General features: G+C 41.6%; 1 protein-coding gene across 1 annotated transcript in view; it reads left to right on the top strand.

The window, feature by feature from the left end:
* The first annotated feature begins 814 nt into the window (after nucleotides 1–814).
* CDON (cell adhesion associated, oncogene regulated) overlaps nucleotides 815–13,814 on the top strand; it is a 96,809-nt gene continuing 83,809 nt past the window's right edge. Inside the window, exon 1 of the mRNA XM_008068075.2 lies at nucleotides 815–1,055. The gene's annotated coding sequence lies outside the window, so the exon portion shown is untranslated. The remainder of the gene's footprint in view (nucleotides 1,056–13,814) is intronic.

The raw sequence follows: 13,814 nt of genomic DNA, 5'->3' as shown, positions 1-13,814 counted from the left end.
ACTTAGGGTAGGCCCAGTACACGAGTTGGTAAGACTCTGGGGCCAGAGTCCAAGTTAATTTCACCAGAAGCCTCTACTAGTCTCTGTTTTGTTATTACCTGGCAGGGCGGGTGAGTCGGGGAATCACATGAAGTTGCCCACGGAACTAAATTGGAAAGTGGTGAAAAGGCGTAGGAAGCATAAGCGGTGGGACGCTGGAACCACAAGGGAGACACTAGATAAGAGCCAGGAGAAGGGATAGACTAGCGGGCTGCCTAGAGAACCTAAGTAGAAGGGCGAGGGGCGGGGCCTGGGCGGGGCTAAGGGGGAATGTGCAGGCCATTTGTGTACGGGACAGAAAAGCCGCCTCTCCCGGGGACACAAAGGTGAGGGGAAAGTGCGTACAGGCATTACGGGAGTCTCTGTGACTTACCTAGGCCACGCACCTTCACCTGTCCTAAACAAAGGAAAGACTCTTCTGTACTCCCCTGGGGTGGCTTTCTCTTAGAGCAAGCAGACAGGTGGCGGGAGAAGGTCCTGCACAGGGCGTCCCCCCCGGAAGATTGGTACGGCCCGTCTCCCTGCCGCTGATCTGGCAGGCTGCGCGCGCACCCTCCGGCGGGGCGCGGGCCGGCCGGGAGCCGCGGCCTCTACGGCCCGCCTCCGTCGCTCCCGGTTCCCTCCTCCCGGCTCCTCGCGTGTTCCTCGTCTGCCCTGCGCCCGCCGGGTTACGCGCCCGCGCGCCTTGGCGGGGAGGAGCGCGGCCGCGGGGACGCGCCCCGGTGACTCCGCCCCCCAGCTCCCCTCCCCTGAGCGCCGGTGCCCGGAGCTGCTCGGTGCGAGGAAACCCGGGACCCCGCTCCCTCCCGTCCACCCGCCCGCCCCAGCGCCCCTGCCTCGGCGTGCGAGGCGCCGCGCCCTCCCGCTGCCCTGCCTGGTGCATGGAGGGGCCCGTTCGGATCGCAGCCGCCGCCGCCGCCGTAGCCGCCGCTAGCGCGCGGGGGATGACCTGGGGGTGGCTTTCGGAGCCGGCTGCCGCGCAGGAGGTCTGGAGGCTTAGCCAGCCCCGCGGAGAGGTGCGGGGCGGGGGTCCCACGGCAGGGTCGAGGGGCGGGGTGGCGCGAGGAGACGGGGCTTGGGGGGCCGTGTGGCTTGAGAGCGGGAAGTCCCGGACACGGGCTCCGGAGGGCGTGGGGGTCCAGAGCAGTGTGCGGTGGGGGGATACTGATGGATGCCCAGCTGGGAACTCCGACGTTCCGCGTCCTAGGAGACTCGGAGCCACCTCGTGGGAGGAGGCGGGGTGAGGTGTCAGTGACACGGTGCAGTCTTTCCTGACGATGATCCGCTGGAGCAGGTGAGGTGCACCGCAGCGCGGAACGAGGGGCGCCCGCACGTTTTCCCAAGGGAGCCGGGTCCCTCGCCTCTCAACCTCATTCCCGCAGAGCGCTCGCGAGAGACAGTGATTTATGTGCAGGGAGAAGCAAGAGAATTTTCCTGCACAATGTATCTTTCTCTGCCTTCACAGACTCAGTGACTTCCCAGCCCCGGGGAGTGTATTTTTTCCTTCTCCTCTGTAAAGCTTTCTGTGGATTGCATTATCATTTGCTAAATACATTACAGCTCGCTATTTATTTCAGTCTGCAGCTTCCAGACCTTTGTTGCTTTCTCTCCACATCTAGGAATTTGAGTAATAAATCACTGAGGGGGCTAGATAGACTCTCTTGCCCTTCTCGTCATTGTTCTTCCTAACCCCACCAAATCAGGTGGAAGGCTCTCCCAAAGAGCCCTTCTCCAGAATGCCTGCCCTTCCTGGTCGGGACGACAGAGGGTGGCAGGTGCTTTGAGGGCCGGCTGCTTTCCATTGGGATCTAGAATTTAGGGGACCTATTTAACAGAAAGTCAGCCTTTGTGTCCCAAATCAGACACCTTGAAAATCAGGAGTTTGGATTAAAAGGTAACTAACATGAGATTTATTCTCGGGCTTATGCCAGTAAAGATGAAAGAGTCAGTTAATTTTGATTCCATGCTTCACTGATACCATAACCCTCAGATTCCTAACTGACATTTGGCATATCTAATAGAGAGTGTCTCCAAGGAGAAGGTGGGGAGGGATTTAGAGAATAAAATGAGCTTATTCTCAGTATAATTCTAAACATTCCATTTTATAGGTTTTTTCCCCCCCGTTAGTCTATGTTTAGCTGAAAATGTGGGGACAGTTCAACTTTTAGGGTAAGATGAAAGAAAACCTTTAGAAAATTTCTGGAAATTTAAAATTAGTGCTTAAGTAGAAAGCATTCTTAGGAATCCAGAGAAGTTCCAAATACTGTAGTCTCTGTTATGCACATGTTGAAATGAACTGCCTCATACTTGAAGTTATATGAGAAGGATAGAGAAAACCTGTTTCATTTTGTAAAGACGTGCCCAGGGTGTATGTTTGGCAGTGTGTAGAACAGAAACATTTATATTTCTATTAAAAAACACACAAATGTATATTGTTTAACTTTCATGCAAAAACTCGGATATAGTGCTTGGGAAATCTGTCTTTGTTTGAATAATTTAGTCAACCAGGAAAATCAGTTACTAGAGGTTCTATGCTATGTTGGATGCTTTGATTGATTGCTATGGTTCTCATCAACCTCCTTTTCTGTGCAAAGTACTTAAACAGCTCTGACTCTCAAGCTTTCTAGTACAAAGAACCCTTAGGACTTGGAGCATACCGATCTAGCCTGAGTAAGTTGGCTTCTGCCTCGATCTTAACTTCTTGCCTTCTTTGCAGGTGGTTTGACTTTGCATGAAAGGAATTGAGTTTCTTCCCCCCCCAGATCATCAAGGTATATATAGAGGCAGGTAGTATGTAGGAACTTCTGTCATAGGGTCAGGTAAAATTTGTTGACTAGTTCTCATGCTTTCCTCTTACTGTGCTTACATGCTTTCATGATTTTGTAGACTATTTCATTTGTGGTTTTGTCCAAATACAAGTTGAAGTAAAAATTGTTTTCTCTAGAAATGTTTCTTCTGTGAGCATTTTAGGCTAAAAATTGGTGATTTTTTTCTAAGTAAAATGTTAAGGAAATGAGTTCAGGAATTAAATATCTTATGAAATCAAGGAGGGGATAGGAAATAAAAAATAATTGAAAAATTTGTTGTTTTAACATATAATTACATTAGCTAACAGCTTGTGATTAGCAGTGATACAATGTAGAAGTATAGATAAGACAACACATTAAAAGTTAAATGAATTTACTACTTAATACAAATTAATTAGATTAGAAACCAAATTTGGAGTCTTGTTGCTTTGAAGGACTTGCTTTTGCAGTTTTTTTTTTTAATTGGCGATTTTTAAAAAAGAAATTTGGTTCGCTTGAATTGGAGAATGTTTTGATTTAAATTTTTGTATTTTGTATTGTATGTAAACATTCTGTGTGATACATTTTTGTTGTAAATTTGGCACTGATTCACTTTCAAGAGCATGGGGAGAAGGGTTTTATTTGATTCTTTCCTGTGAAAATTAAGGGATGGTGTATGGAATATACTTAATGTCACTTAAAAAATTTTGGATTACAATTAAATGAAAAACTGGTTTGTTGGTTTTTTTTTTTTTTTTTATAATCCTTCAAGTTTTCCCTCATTGTTTGTGCTCTTTCCCCCATTGTCAGGCTTAAAACATACAGTATCATTGTCATCTGTTCCCTGAATAATGGTCCTGAGGTGATATTATTAATGTGGCTTTTTAAAATCAAACTAATTATACTTGCCTAAAAGAGCCACATGTGTGTGATTCTAGCTGCCTGGTGCCTTTTGAGAGCCCTGGAGACAAGCTAGTGAATAGAGCTGAAAATTCATTCTGTATTTGATTAAATGGAACAGACTCGCTGCTCCTTACCCCAGCAGGGGCTGTGAGATCTCTTGATCCCCGAAGCGGCTCCAAGACCCTGGGAATTCCATTAGCGAGCACCTGAGGAATTTCTGCCCTGCAGTGCCTTTTTTGTATGTGTGTATGTGTGTGTGTGCAGAGGGAGTGGAGCAGAGTAGGGATAGGGGGGCAGGGGGGCGGAGAGAAGGCTACATTAGAAGACTCCATATGTTAGCAGATCTAAAATCAAGGCATGACTTAACAGCTTATCTTGTAAGAGAAAAACCCAACCCAAAGGCAGATTGCTAGTCCAGACTTTATTACGTGCGGGACTGTCGAGATGTGTTTTTAGCACAGAAGTGAACTCCAGTGTAAGTACAGAAAGTTGCTTCTCTGCTTTCCCTCCGAAGCACAAGCATATACACGTTGGGGGCTTGGTAAGTTTTCTTTGAATGATCTTTTGATAAATATGTAAAATTGTCTTACTGTTTGGTCTTGCCTGTAAGGGCTGATTTATTGTTTTAATAACTTTTTAAACTGAGAGCAAAATCAGAATTTTATCTGAAACAAATTGTTTTGCAGCGATGAATTGCTTGTTTGAATAGGGATATTTTCATTTTACTCTTTTGTTTTGATATGATTTTATTGTGTTTCTGTTATATTATTATTATAGACTTTAAATGCATTTAGAGTATATCACTTTTTTCTGCTATTCTTTTAAGAGTTTTATCTGATTTCTAGTGTTTTGGAGTCATTGCTTTGCAGACTTGCTGGCAGCCCCCCAAAAATGAAAATATATTTGCCCAAAACATACTGTAAAATCTTTGGAGCAAAATTTTTGAGAAACTTTAGTGTATCTTTCTTCCCCTATCCTTCCTTCCCTGCCTCAAATAATTTTGGGACAAACTTTTTTTCAGAATCTTAGCCCAGTTTGTTTCTTGCGTACTTCTCAAGGAAGACCAGTTGTAAATTGTGAACGGTATAGTTATTTGGTTTTCATCTTCTGAGAATGTGAATTCCAGTGCTCAGATTCTTCATCTAATGCAGAATGCAGTAGCATGCTTGATGGTTCATTTGCTATACTACTCCAGTGTAGTCCTCTACTAACTTACCCTCATAATACAGTGTTTAGAAAATAAGGAAGCCTGTTTGAGAACACGTTTAAATATTTTTCCACCCTAATCCTGGGCATGCCTCCTATTAGTATGGCCAAATTGCAAGGACTCCTGAATGAACTGGAGTAAAAACTGAAGTTAGGGTTGTGCCTGTCTTGATTCACAGTTGATTAGTCGCTTTGCTGTGTGATGTATTTTGATGGCCAGAGATGATAAAAAACTACCCAATGAACATTTTGTTCTGCTATATATCAGTTGGAATGTGAGGAGGGACTACAATTCCTGAGTTAGTGATGTGCCTTTTAAAATCTTAGTTAAGAGAAAAAAATCTATATACTGGTTATATTATTGAATTTAGGTTATATTTTCTGTTTATGCTTTGTTATGTGGAACTTTGTGGTTGATTTTTATATTACCCTAATACAAACAACTGAGAAGTTGACTGAGAGTTTGCTTTTCAGCTATTCTTGTTATAGATTAGCTCATTGTTATCTGTGTGAGCTTGGGCAGTGATCTTGACCTAATCTTTGAATTCTTTATCTGTAAAGTGGGAATAATAACAGTAGTTATTTCTTAACATTGTTGTGGGGATTTAAATGAGATAATGAAAGTAAAGTGCTTGGTATATAATAAATCCTCTATAAATGTTAGATGCTCTTATTTTTATTAACTTTTCCTGTATATATTAGTGACTTACTTTGATTCAGAAGTGATTTCATTGAAGTACTAAATAATGAGGAATTCTTGGAAGTTAATATTAGTGTGGGCACATGTAACACATGTAGTTGTAATATGCTACAGTTTTCTTAAATTTGCATTTGAAACTTAGAAGGCACTTGGAAATAAATATGTTAAATTTTTTTCCAGTTGATGTAACATAATATACATAAGTGTACAGGGAATGTTCACTAAGTGAACAGCTAGATGAATTGTTACATATGCACATATCTGTGGTAAACATTTTCCATATTAAGATATAGAACATTTCCTTTGCCTTGGAACTCCCTAGTGCCCTTCCCAGTCAGCCGTCCCTTTTCCTTGCAGGCAACAGCTATTCTGGCTGGTGTCACCATAGATTAGTGTTGCCTGTTCTTAAACCTTATAAAAATGAACTCATACAGAATATGTTTCTTGCACTGTTCATTACGTCTGTGAGATTTATCTGTGTTATTGTATACAGCATTAATTCATGCTTTAAAAATTGTTTTAGTTTTTTGTGCATTTTGAAATCTATAGTAATTCATTTTTTTTTTTTTTTGAGTTGGAGTCTCACTGTCACCCAGACTGGAGTGCAGTGGCCGCTCCCGGCCACCGCAGCCTCGACCTGCTGGGCTCCGGCGATCCTTCCGCCTCAGCCTTCCAAGTAGCAAAAAAAAAAAAAAAATGCAGATTCTGATTCAGTAGGTCTGGGATAGCGGTCGAGATTCTCCCTTTCTTTTTCTTTTCTTTTTTTTTTTTTACTTCCCTATTATTTATTTAAATTTTAGAATCGTGGGGGTACATGTGAAGATATGCTACATAAGTATGTTGTGTGAAGGTGAAGTTTCTCCCTCCCAACAGTGGGCATGGTACCCAGTGGGTGATTTTGTATCCCTTATTCCCCTTCCCTCCTTTAGCCTTGCCCAGCATCTGTTGTATCTGTTCTTGTGCCTGTGTGCCCAATGTTTAGTGCCCATTTATGAGTGACAACATGTGGTATTCAGTGCTTTGTTTCTGTGATAACTCACTTAGAATGATGGTCTCCAGCTGCATCCACGTTGCTGTAGATGACATGATTTTGTTCTTTATGGCTGTGTAGTATTCCGCATGTACCACATTTTCTTTTTCTTTTTCTTTTTTTTTGAGTTGGAGTCTCACTCTGTCGCCCAGACTGGAGTGCAGTGGCCACTCCCGGCCACTGCAGCCTCGACCTGCTGGGCTCTGGCGATCCTTCCGCCTCAGCCTTCCGAGTAACTGGAACTACAGGCGCGCGCTACCACGCCCGGCTAATTTTTTGATTTATTGTAGAGATGAGGTCTCGCCAAGTTGCCCAGGCGGGTCTCGAATCCGCGGGCTCAGGCAATCCACTCACCTCAGCCTCCCAAAGGCGCGGGATTCAGGCTGAGCCACCGAGCCTGGCTTGTACCACATTTTCTTTATCCAGTCCGTCTTTGATGGACATCTGGTTTGGTTTCATGTTTTTGCTATTGTGAGTTGTGCTGCAGTAAACATATGTGTGCAGGTGTCTTTCTGGTAAGTGATTGTGTTCCTTTGGTGATATTCCCAGGAATGGAATTGCTGGGTCGAATGGTAAATCTAATTTTAGTTTTTTGAGAAATGTCCAAACTGCTTTCCCCAAGGTTGAATAAGCTTACATTCTTATCAGTCTTGTGTAGCGGTCCCTTTTCTTCACAGTCTCGTCAGCACCTGCTGTTTTTTAACTTTTTAATGATAGCCATCCTGACCCGTGTGAGATGGTATCTCATTGTAGTTTTGATTTGCATTTCTCTGATGATTAGTGATGCTGAGCATTTTTCCATGTTTGTTGGCTGCTTATATGCCTTCCTATATAGATTCTCCCCTTCTAACAGGTTTCCAAATGATGTTGAGGAGCTTGGTAAAGTGCACTTAGAAGCAAGATGCTTAGCCATCTCCTCTATATCCATAAATGATTTCAACACACTTTTGTTTTTAGAAATCCAGTGCAATCAGTCACTGTTGCCAGTTCAGGGAGCAATACCATAGCTTCAAATCATAAAGATGAAATAAAGCTTTAGATACAGAAAAAAAGAGTTAAATGTTAAAGGTACTAGGAGATCTATTACCACATCATTACTAGAATACTTTATCATCATTCAGAAATTTTGAATATTTTAACAGTGTTATGTATTTAAGACATATGTATCTGTTCTGTGCAACATTGTTTGGTGCTTAGAGAGCTGATGCCATGTTTTGTTTGTGTTTTAAATACTCAGTATTACAGAGGTTCTCTGGGGTGTATTGTACTAAAAAGTACATTCTGGCTTCTGTCTCTTGCCAGGGAAATTTCCTATAGTTACTGGCTTTTTTATCGTATAATAAAAGTAATTAGTGTTCTTTATTTTACTGTGATTTGATATTTGTTCGGTAATTGTACACACTGCCTGGTTGGAGGTAAAATTGGCAAGGAGGACAGATGTTTAAAGGACAAAATACTACTTTTATCTGGCAGCGAAATTACTATAGTGAGTCAGAACTTGGCAGTCTTTTTTATTCCAATAAAAAGAAAAATAGCATCACGAGCAGGGGATAAGACTTCTTTTTTGCCCATTTAATTTGGCTTCTTTTCATGGTTTTGGCCCCAGGGCGTGTGTATAACAGAAAAACAACACAGTGAATAACAGACAATAAGAATTAGGGAGTGGACATAGTTTCAGCTGGACCAGCCTTGCTGTTTACCACTCACCTCTCTTTCAGGCGTTTCAGCTGCTGCTTCTCTCATGCTGGTGCCTGCGAGAACATGAGAGTTGGTATGAGGAATCTTTATTTATAAAATAGCATTAAACCTTGTATTTTGACTTGATATTATATAGCTTGCAATATATTGAAAACATTTGATGATTGGCTTATAAGATGATTGTAATGAGGGCAAATTTTTGAATGTGATTATGTATGTGACTGTACAGTTTTGCTGGAAAGGTGCTATTTTTTTTCTCTGTGCAAAAACACCAGTAAGACCGGGTGTGGTAGCTCACGCCTATAATCCCAGCACTTTGGGAGGCCGAGGTGAGAGGATTGCCTGAGCCCACAGGTTCGAGACCAGCCTGGACAACTTGGTGAGACCTCATCTCTACAATAATTAAAAAATTAGCCAGTTGTAGTGACGCGTACCCATAGTTCCAGCTACTTGGAAGACTGAGGCTGAAGGATCACCTGAACCCAGCAGATCCAGACTACGGTCACCATAAGTGTGCCACTGCACTCTAGCCTGGGTGACAGAGTGAGATTCCAACTCAAAAAAATAAAAATAAAAAAAAGCACCATTAGTTGGATTGCATTGAATTACCAAAGTGATTTGATTTGATTTAGTGTTTCCTTCTTCCCATTTCTTCCTGTATACTCTGGTTATGAAATGAAATTTTTTAGATGTTCCCATGATTTAATGATAACTCATATATCAGGTTTTTATAGTTCTTAGTAGATCATTAAATTCCAGAGTAGAACTACAGTAGAGTCCTAATATTGTGTTGTACCCATTATTTACCTTATGGGTGCATCTTGTTGTGTGTTCACCTTTTTAAATGAGGTTGTGTTGTTTCTTTGATTAAATCTTGGATGTTCATACAAAATGAAATAGCAAGCTTTGTTCTATAGTAATGAAAATTATAGTGAGGTTCTGCTGAGTTGGTTCTGATGAATTAAAGTATATATATATATATATATATATATATATATATATACTTTGACTCAAAATATATATTTTGAGTCAAAGTCTTACTCTTTTGCTCAGGCTGGAGTGCAGTGACATGCTTACGGCCACTGCAACCTCAACCTGCTAGACTCAGACGATCTTTCTGCCTCAGCCTTCCAACTACTAGCTGGGACCACAGGCAAGTGCCACCATGCCCGGCTAATTTTTTGATTTATCGTAGAGAAGGAGCCTCACCAAGTTGCCCAGGCTGGTCTCGAATCCCTGGACTCAGGCAATCCTCTCGCCTTGGCCTCCCAAGGTACTGTGATTACTGGCTTGAGCCACTGTGCCTGACCTAATTAAAGTATGTTTTAGCCGGGCTCGGTGGCTCAGCCTGTAATCCTGCGCCTTTGGGAGACTAAGGTGAGTGAATTACCCGCCTGGGCAACTTGGCAAGAGCTCATCTCTATAATAAATCAAAATGAGCTGGGCGTGGTAGCGCGCGCCTGTAGTTCCAGCTACTTGGAAGGCTGAGGTGGAAGGATCGCCTGAGCCTAGCTGGTTGAGGCTGCGGTGGCCGGGAGTGGCCACTGCACTCCAGTCTGGGTGACAGAGTGAGATTCCAACTCAAAAACAAAAAAAAGTATATTTTGAACCTAATTCAAATACAGTTGCCCCTCTGTATCCACAGGGGATTCATTCCGTGACAGTCCTCCCCACTTGGTGTGGACATCAAAATCCACAGATGCTCAAGCTTCCTATATAAAGTTGCATAGTATTTGCATATAACCTTTGCACACCCTCTCATATACTTTAAGTCTCTAGATTATTTATAATATCTAATACAATACAAATGCTATGCAAATAGTGGTTATACTGTATTTTAAAATTTGCATTTTTTTTTTTACTTCTCAGAATATTTTTGATTTGTGGTTGGTTGAATCCTTGAGTGCAGAACCGTGGGTATGAGTGTTAACTATATACCTCTGCTTAATGTATTTTTTTTTTTTTTTGAGTTGGAATCTCACTCCAGTCACCGCAGCCTCAACCTGCTGGGCTCTGGCGATCCTTCCGCCTCAACCTTCCAAGTAGCTGAAACTATAGCTGAAACTATAGGTGCGCGCTACCACGCCTGGCTAATTTTTGATGTATTGTAGAGATGAGGTCTCGCCAAGTTGCCCAGGTGGGTCTCGAATCCGCGGGCTCAGGCAGTCCACTCACCTTGGCCTCCCAAAGTGCTGGGAGTACAGGCTGAGCCACCAAGTCCGGCCTGCTTAACGTATTTTTAAGTCATATTATAAACTGATTAAAATTGTTCTGATCTTTAAATCAGTAGTTTGATTTCTGTTTATTGAAATAAATACTTCCTTTTTTATAGTATAAGTCCTTTTTGAGGTTACAAAAAAAAAACAAGTCAAACTTTTACCCTGAGTTCCTAATTCTAAGCTCTAGTTACCTTGTTTTAAATTATTTTATATTTTAGTTGGCATTCTCTCTTAAAAAAAATGCAGTAGTCATATTTTGACTGTAGATCTATATGGGTCTTTTATGTAATTTTCCTCATACATTTTAGAGCTAAGCTTTTTTTTGTTTTTGTTTCTTTCTTTAAATCCCATGGCTATCTAAGCCAATTTTGAGTTATTATAAAACTAGTTCTTAACTGTGGTCTCCTATTAGGTTAGCAAACACAATTGTCATTATTTGTTATTTCTTTTGTGTTTGAGGATGTATTTTAAAAGAGCTATTGTCATAGTGGTTAGGTCTTATAGTAATTTCACGTTTGTTACTATGACAGCAGCCACAGTGGGGTTTTTAATTATACAATACAGTGTGTTCAGAGATTTGATATCAATGTTTTGTGGCATTAGATAAATTTTAGTTCAGGGATTTGACAGCATGCAGCTTACTAATTTTAATAGTTGCCTTGTATCTAACTCCCAGAGTAGATTTCTAAATGTGAAACTTGTTAAATCCAAGCTTGAAAATACCAAAATTGTTTTAAAGAAACACTGTTGCTGGGCTTGGTGGCTCAGCCTGTAATCCCACGCCTTTGGGAGGCTGAGGTGAGTGGATTGCCTGAGCCTGTGGGTTAGAGACCCGCCTGGACAGCGAGACCTCATCTCTACAATAAATCAAAAAATCAGCCAGGCGTGGTAGCACATGCCTGTAATTCCGGCTACTTGGAAGGCTGAGGTGGAAGGATCGCCAGAGCCCAGCAGGTCGAGGCTGCGGTGGCCGGGAGCGGCCACTGCATTCCAGTCTGGGCGACAAAACAAAAAAAACAAAACACTGTCAGTGTTTTACTTGTTATTTTGAGATTTCTCTTCCCAGATAGGTAGATTATTAGGGAAAAGATAAGGAAGTTATTAATCCTGTAGAGCGGAAACTATAATACTTGGCTAGATTCATGTTTTCAGAGCTAACTGTACCTATATGAGGGGGGATCAAAAAAAACCTGGAATTATCTTTTGGAGGGTGAGCCCCACTTGGAGTATTTTTCTCCAGATCAAATGGTCAACCCACATTCTTATCTTTAGAAGGTTGCGCCATGATTTGCAGAAGAAACATCCCAAGTGGTGGCAAACAGGTGACTTGTTCTTCCACTATGCACCTGCCTACACTGTGCTGAGTGTTCAGCAGTCTGACCAAAAACAGCATGACCCCAGTGCCCCACCCTCCTTATTCACCCTGTCTTTCCCTGAACGACTTTTTTTTTTCTGAACGAAAAAGTTCTCAAAGGGAAACATTTTGCTGATGTGGAAGAGGTGAAACAAAAAAATGGCAGAAACACTAAAAGACATCAAAATTGGTAAGTTCAAAAACTGTTTTGAGCCGTGGAAAAAGTGTCTTGATAGATGTATTACATCAAATGAAGAGTACTTTGAAGGTGATTGAAGTTTAAACATTAAAATTTTGTAAGACTAAATACACAGTTTTTAAATAAATAAATCCCAGATTTTTGCCCCACCCTCCTTGTATTCAGGGCACTTTGTTGTTATTACAGATGTCAGGTGACCTTGGAATCACTTAACAGGTGCCACATCTCTAATTCTGCAGACCTTCAACAACCAAGAGTGAGAAACTGAGTTTTGAGTTTTTCATTTATGCAATTAAATATTTTTTTCTTCACATTGAAATGTGAATTTCCTAGAAAAATTTTATTTGATGTTTAGTTGGCAAAGTCATCATGTGCTTGTAAGGGTTCTAACTCACTAAGAAATCCTAGTGTCTTTTGTTTCTGATTCACTTAGAGAACTTGTGCTGCATGTTTACTTGGGCAACCTAACACTAAATGATGCGATGTCAGAGGAGTGCACTATTGCTTTTGCAGAGCCAGGTCCTTGTCTGTTTGGGTGCTCTGCAGACTTTAAAAAATTATGCCTCCAGAGGACTGGGAGAGAAAAGTCCTGTCCTAGTCTGGGCGTTGCCTGCATAGACGGGCAGACATAGGAGGAGCCACTGCATGCACCCTGTCCTCAGTCCCCTTGCCCAAGAGTTACTTTTAACAATTACAGTTCCTGTTTTGTGGTTCTTTTTATTCTGTATACACAGTATTTTTCTCCTTCTCTCCGTTTCTGATAGTGATCACTTTATAGAGCAATTTGTACTCTGCAGAGTATTTTACAGTTTTTTTCTTTTTGCTACTTTCAAGAAATGTTTGAGATTATAAAATTTTTGTGAGAATGGAAATCATGAAGACAATAAATGATTGGTCATGGGTATCAGATATAAATGGTTTAATCTAGTTCAAAGTTAGATATCTTCTAAATCTCTCTGTCAAATGTTGGTAAAGAGTATTATTTGAAACTTTAGTCTTTTTGGCTTTATTTTAGGTTATAATTGCACAGTTGTACATGCTTCAGAATAGATTAAAATAGTTAAAATCTAAGAGTTTTTTTTTTAATCTTTGGCATTTCTAAATCACAGACTCTGCATTCTAGTTCTGTTGGGGGGAAATATATATATATAGAGAGAGAGAGAGAGAGGGAGAGAGGGAGAGAGAGAGAGTCGGAGTCTCACTCTGTCGCCCAGACTGGAGTACAGTGTCATGCTCATGGCCACCGTAGCCTCAATCTGCTGGGCTCAGGCGATCCTTCTGCCTTAGCCTTCCAAGTATCTGGGACTACAGGCATGCACCACCATGCCCGGCTAAATTTTTTTTATTTATTTATTGTAGAGATGAGGTCTTGCGAAGTTGTCTAGGCTGGTCTCGAACCAGTAGGCTCAGGCAATCCCCTCACCTCAACCTCCCAAAGTGCTGGGATTATAGGCATGAGCCACCGTGCCCAGCTAATGGAAAATATTGAAATGAATTTTGCCTAAGATAAAACTGACTCCTTGCTATCTCATACTTTAAAATTCTTTCTTCTAAAGAAGTCATTTCATTTTTTTCCCCATAGCCACTTGCTTTTAATTTTTTATTTTTATTTGAGTTAGAGTCTCACTCTGTCGCCCAGACTGGAGTGCAGTGGCCGCTCCCGGCCACCACAGTGTCACC

The sequence above is a fragment of the Carlito syrichta genome, unplaced genomic scaffold (assembly GCF_000164805.1).
Source record: "Carlito syrichta isolate Samal-C Ts95f unplaced genomic scaffold, Tarsius_syrichta-2.0.1 Scaffold309859, whole genome shotgun sequence".
Lineage (NCBI taxonomy): Eukaryota > Metazoa > Chordata > Mammalia > Primates > Tarsiidae > Carlito > Carlito syrichta.
This window is presented reverse-complemented; position numbering and strand designations above follow the sequence as displayed.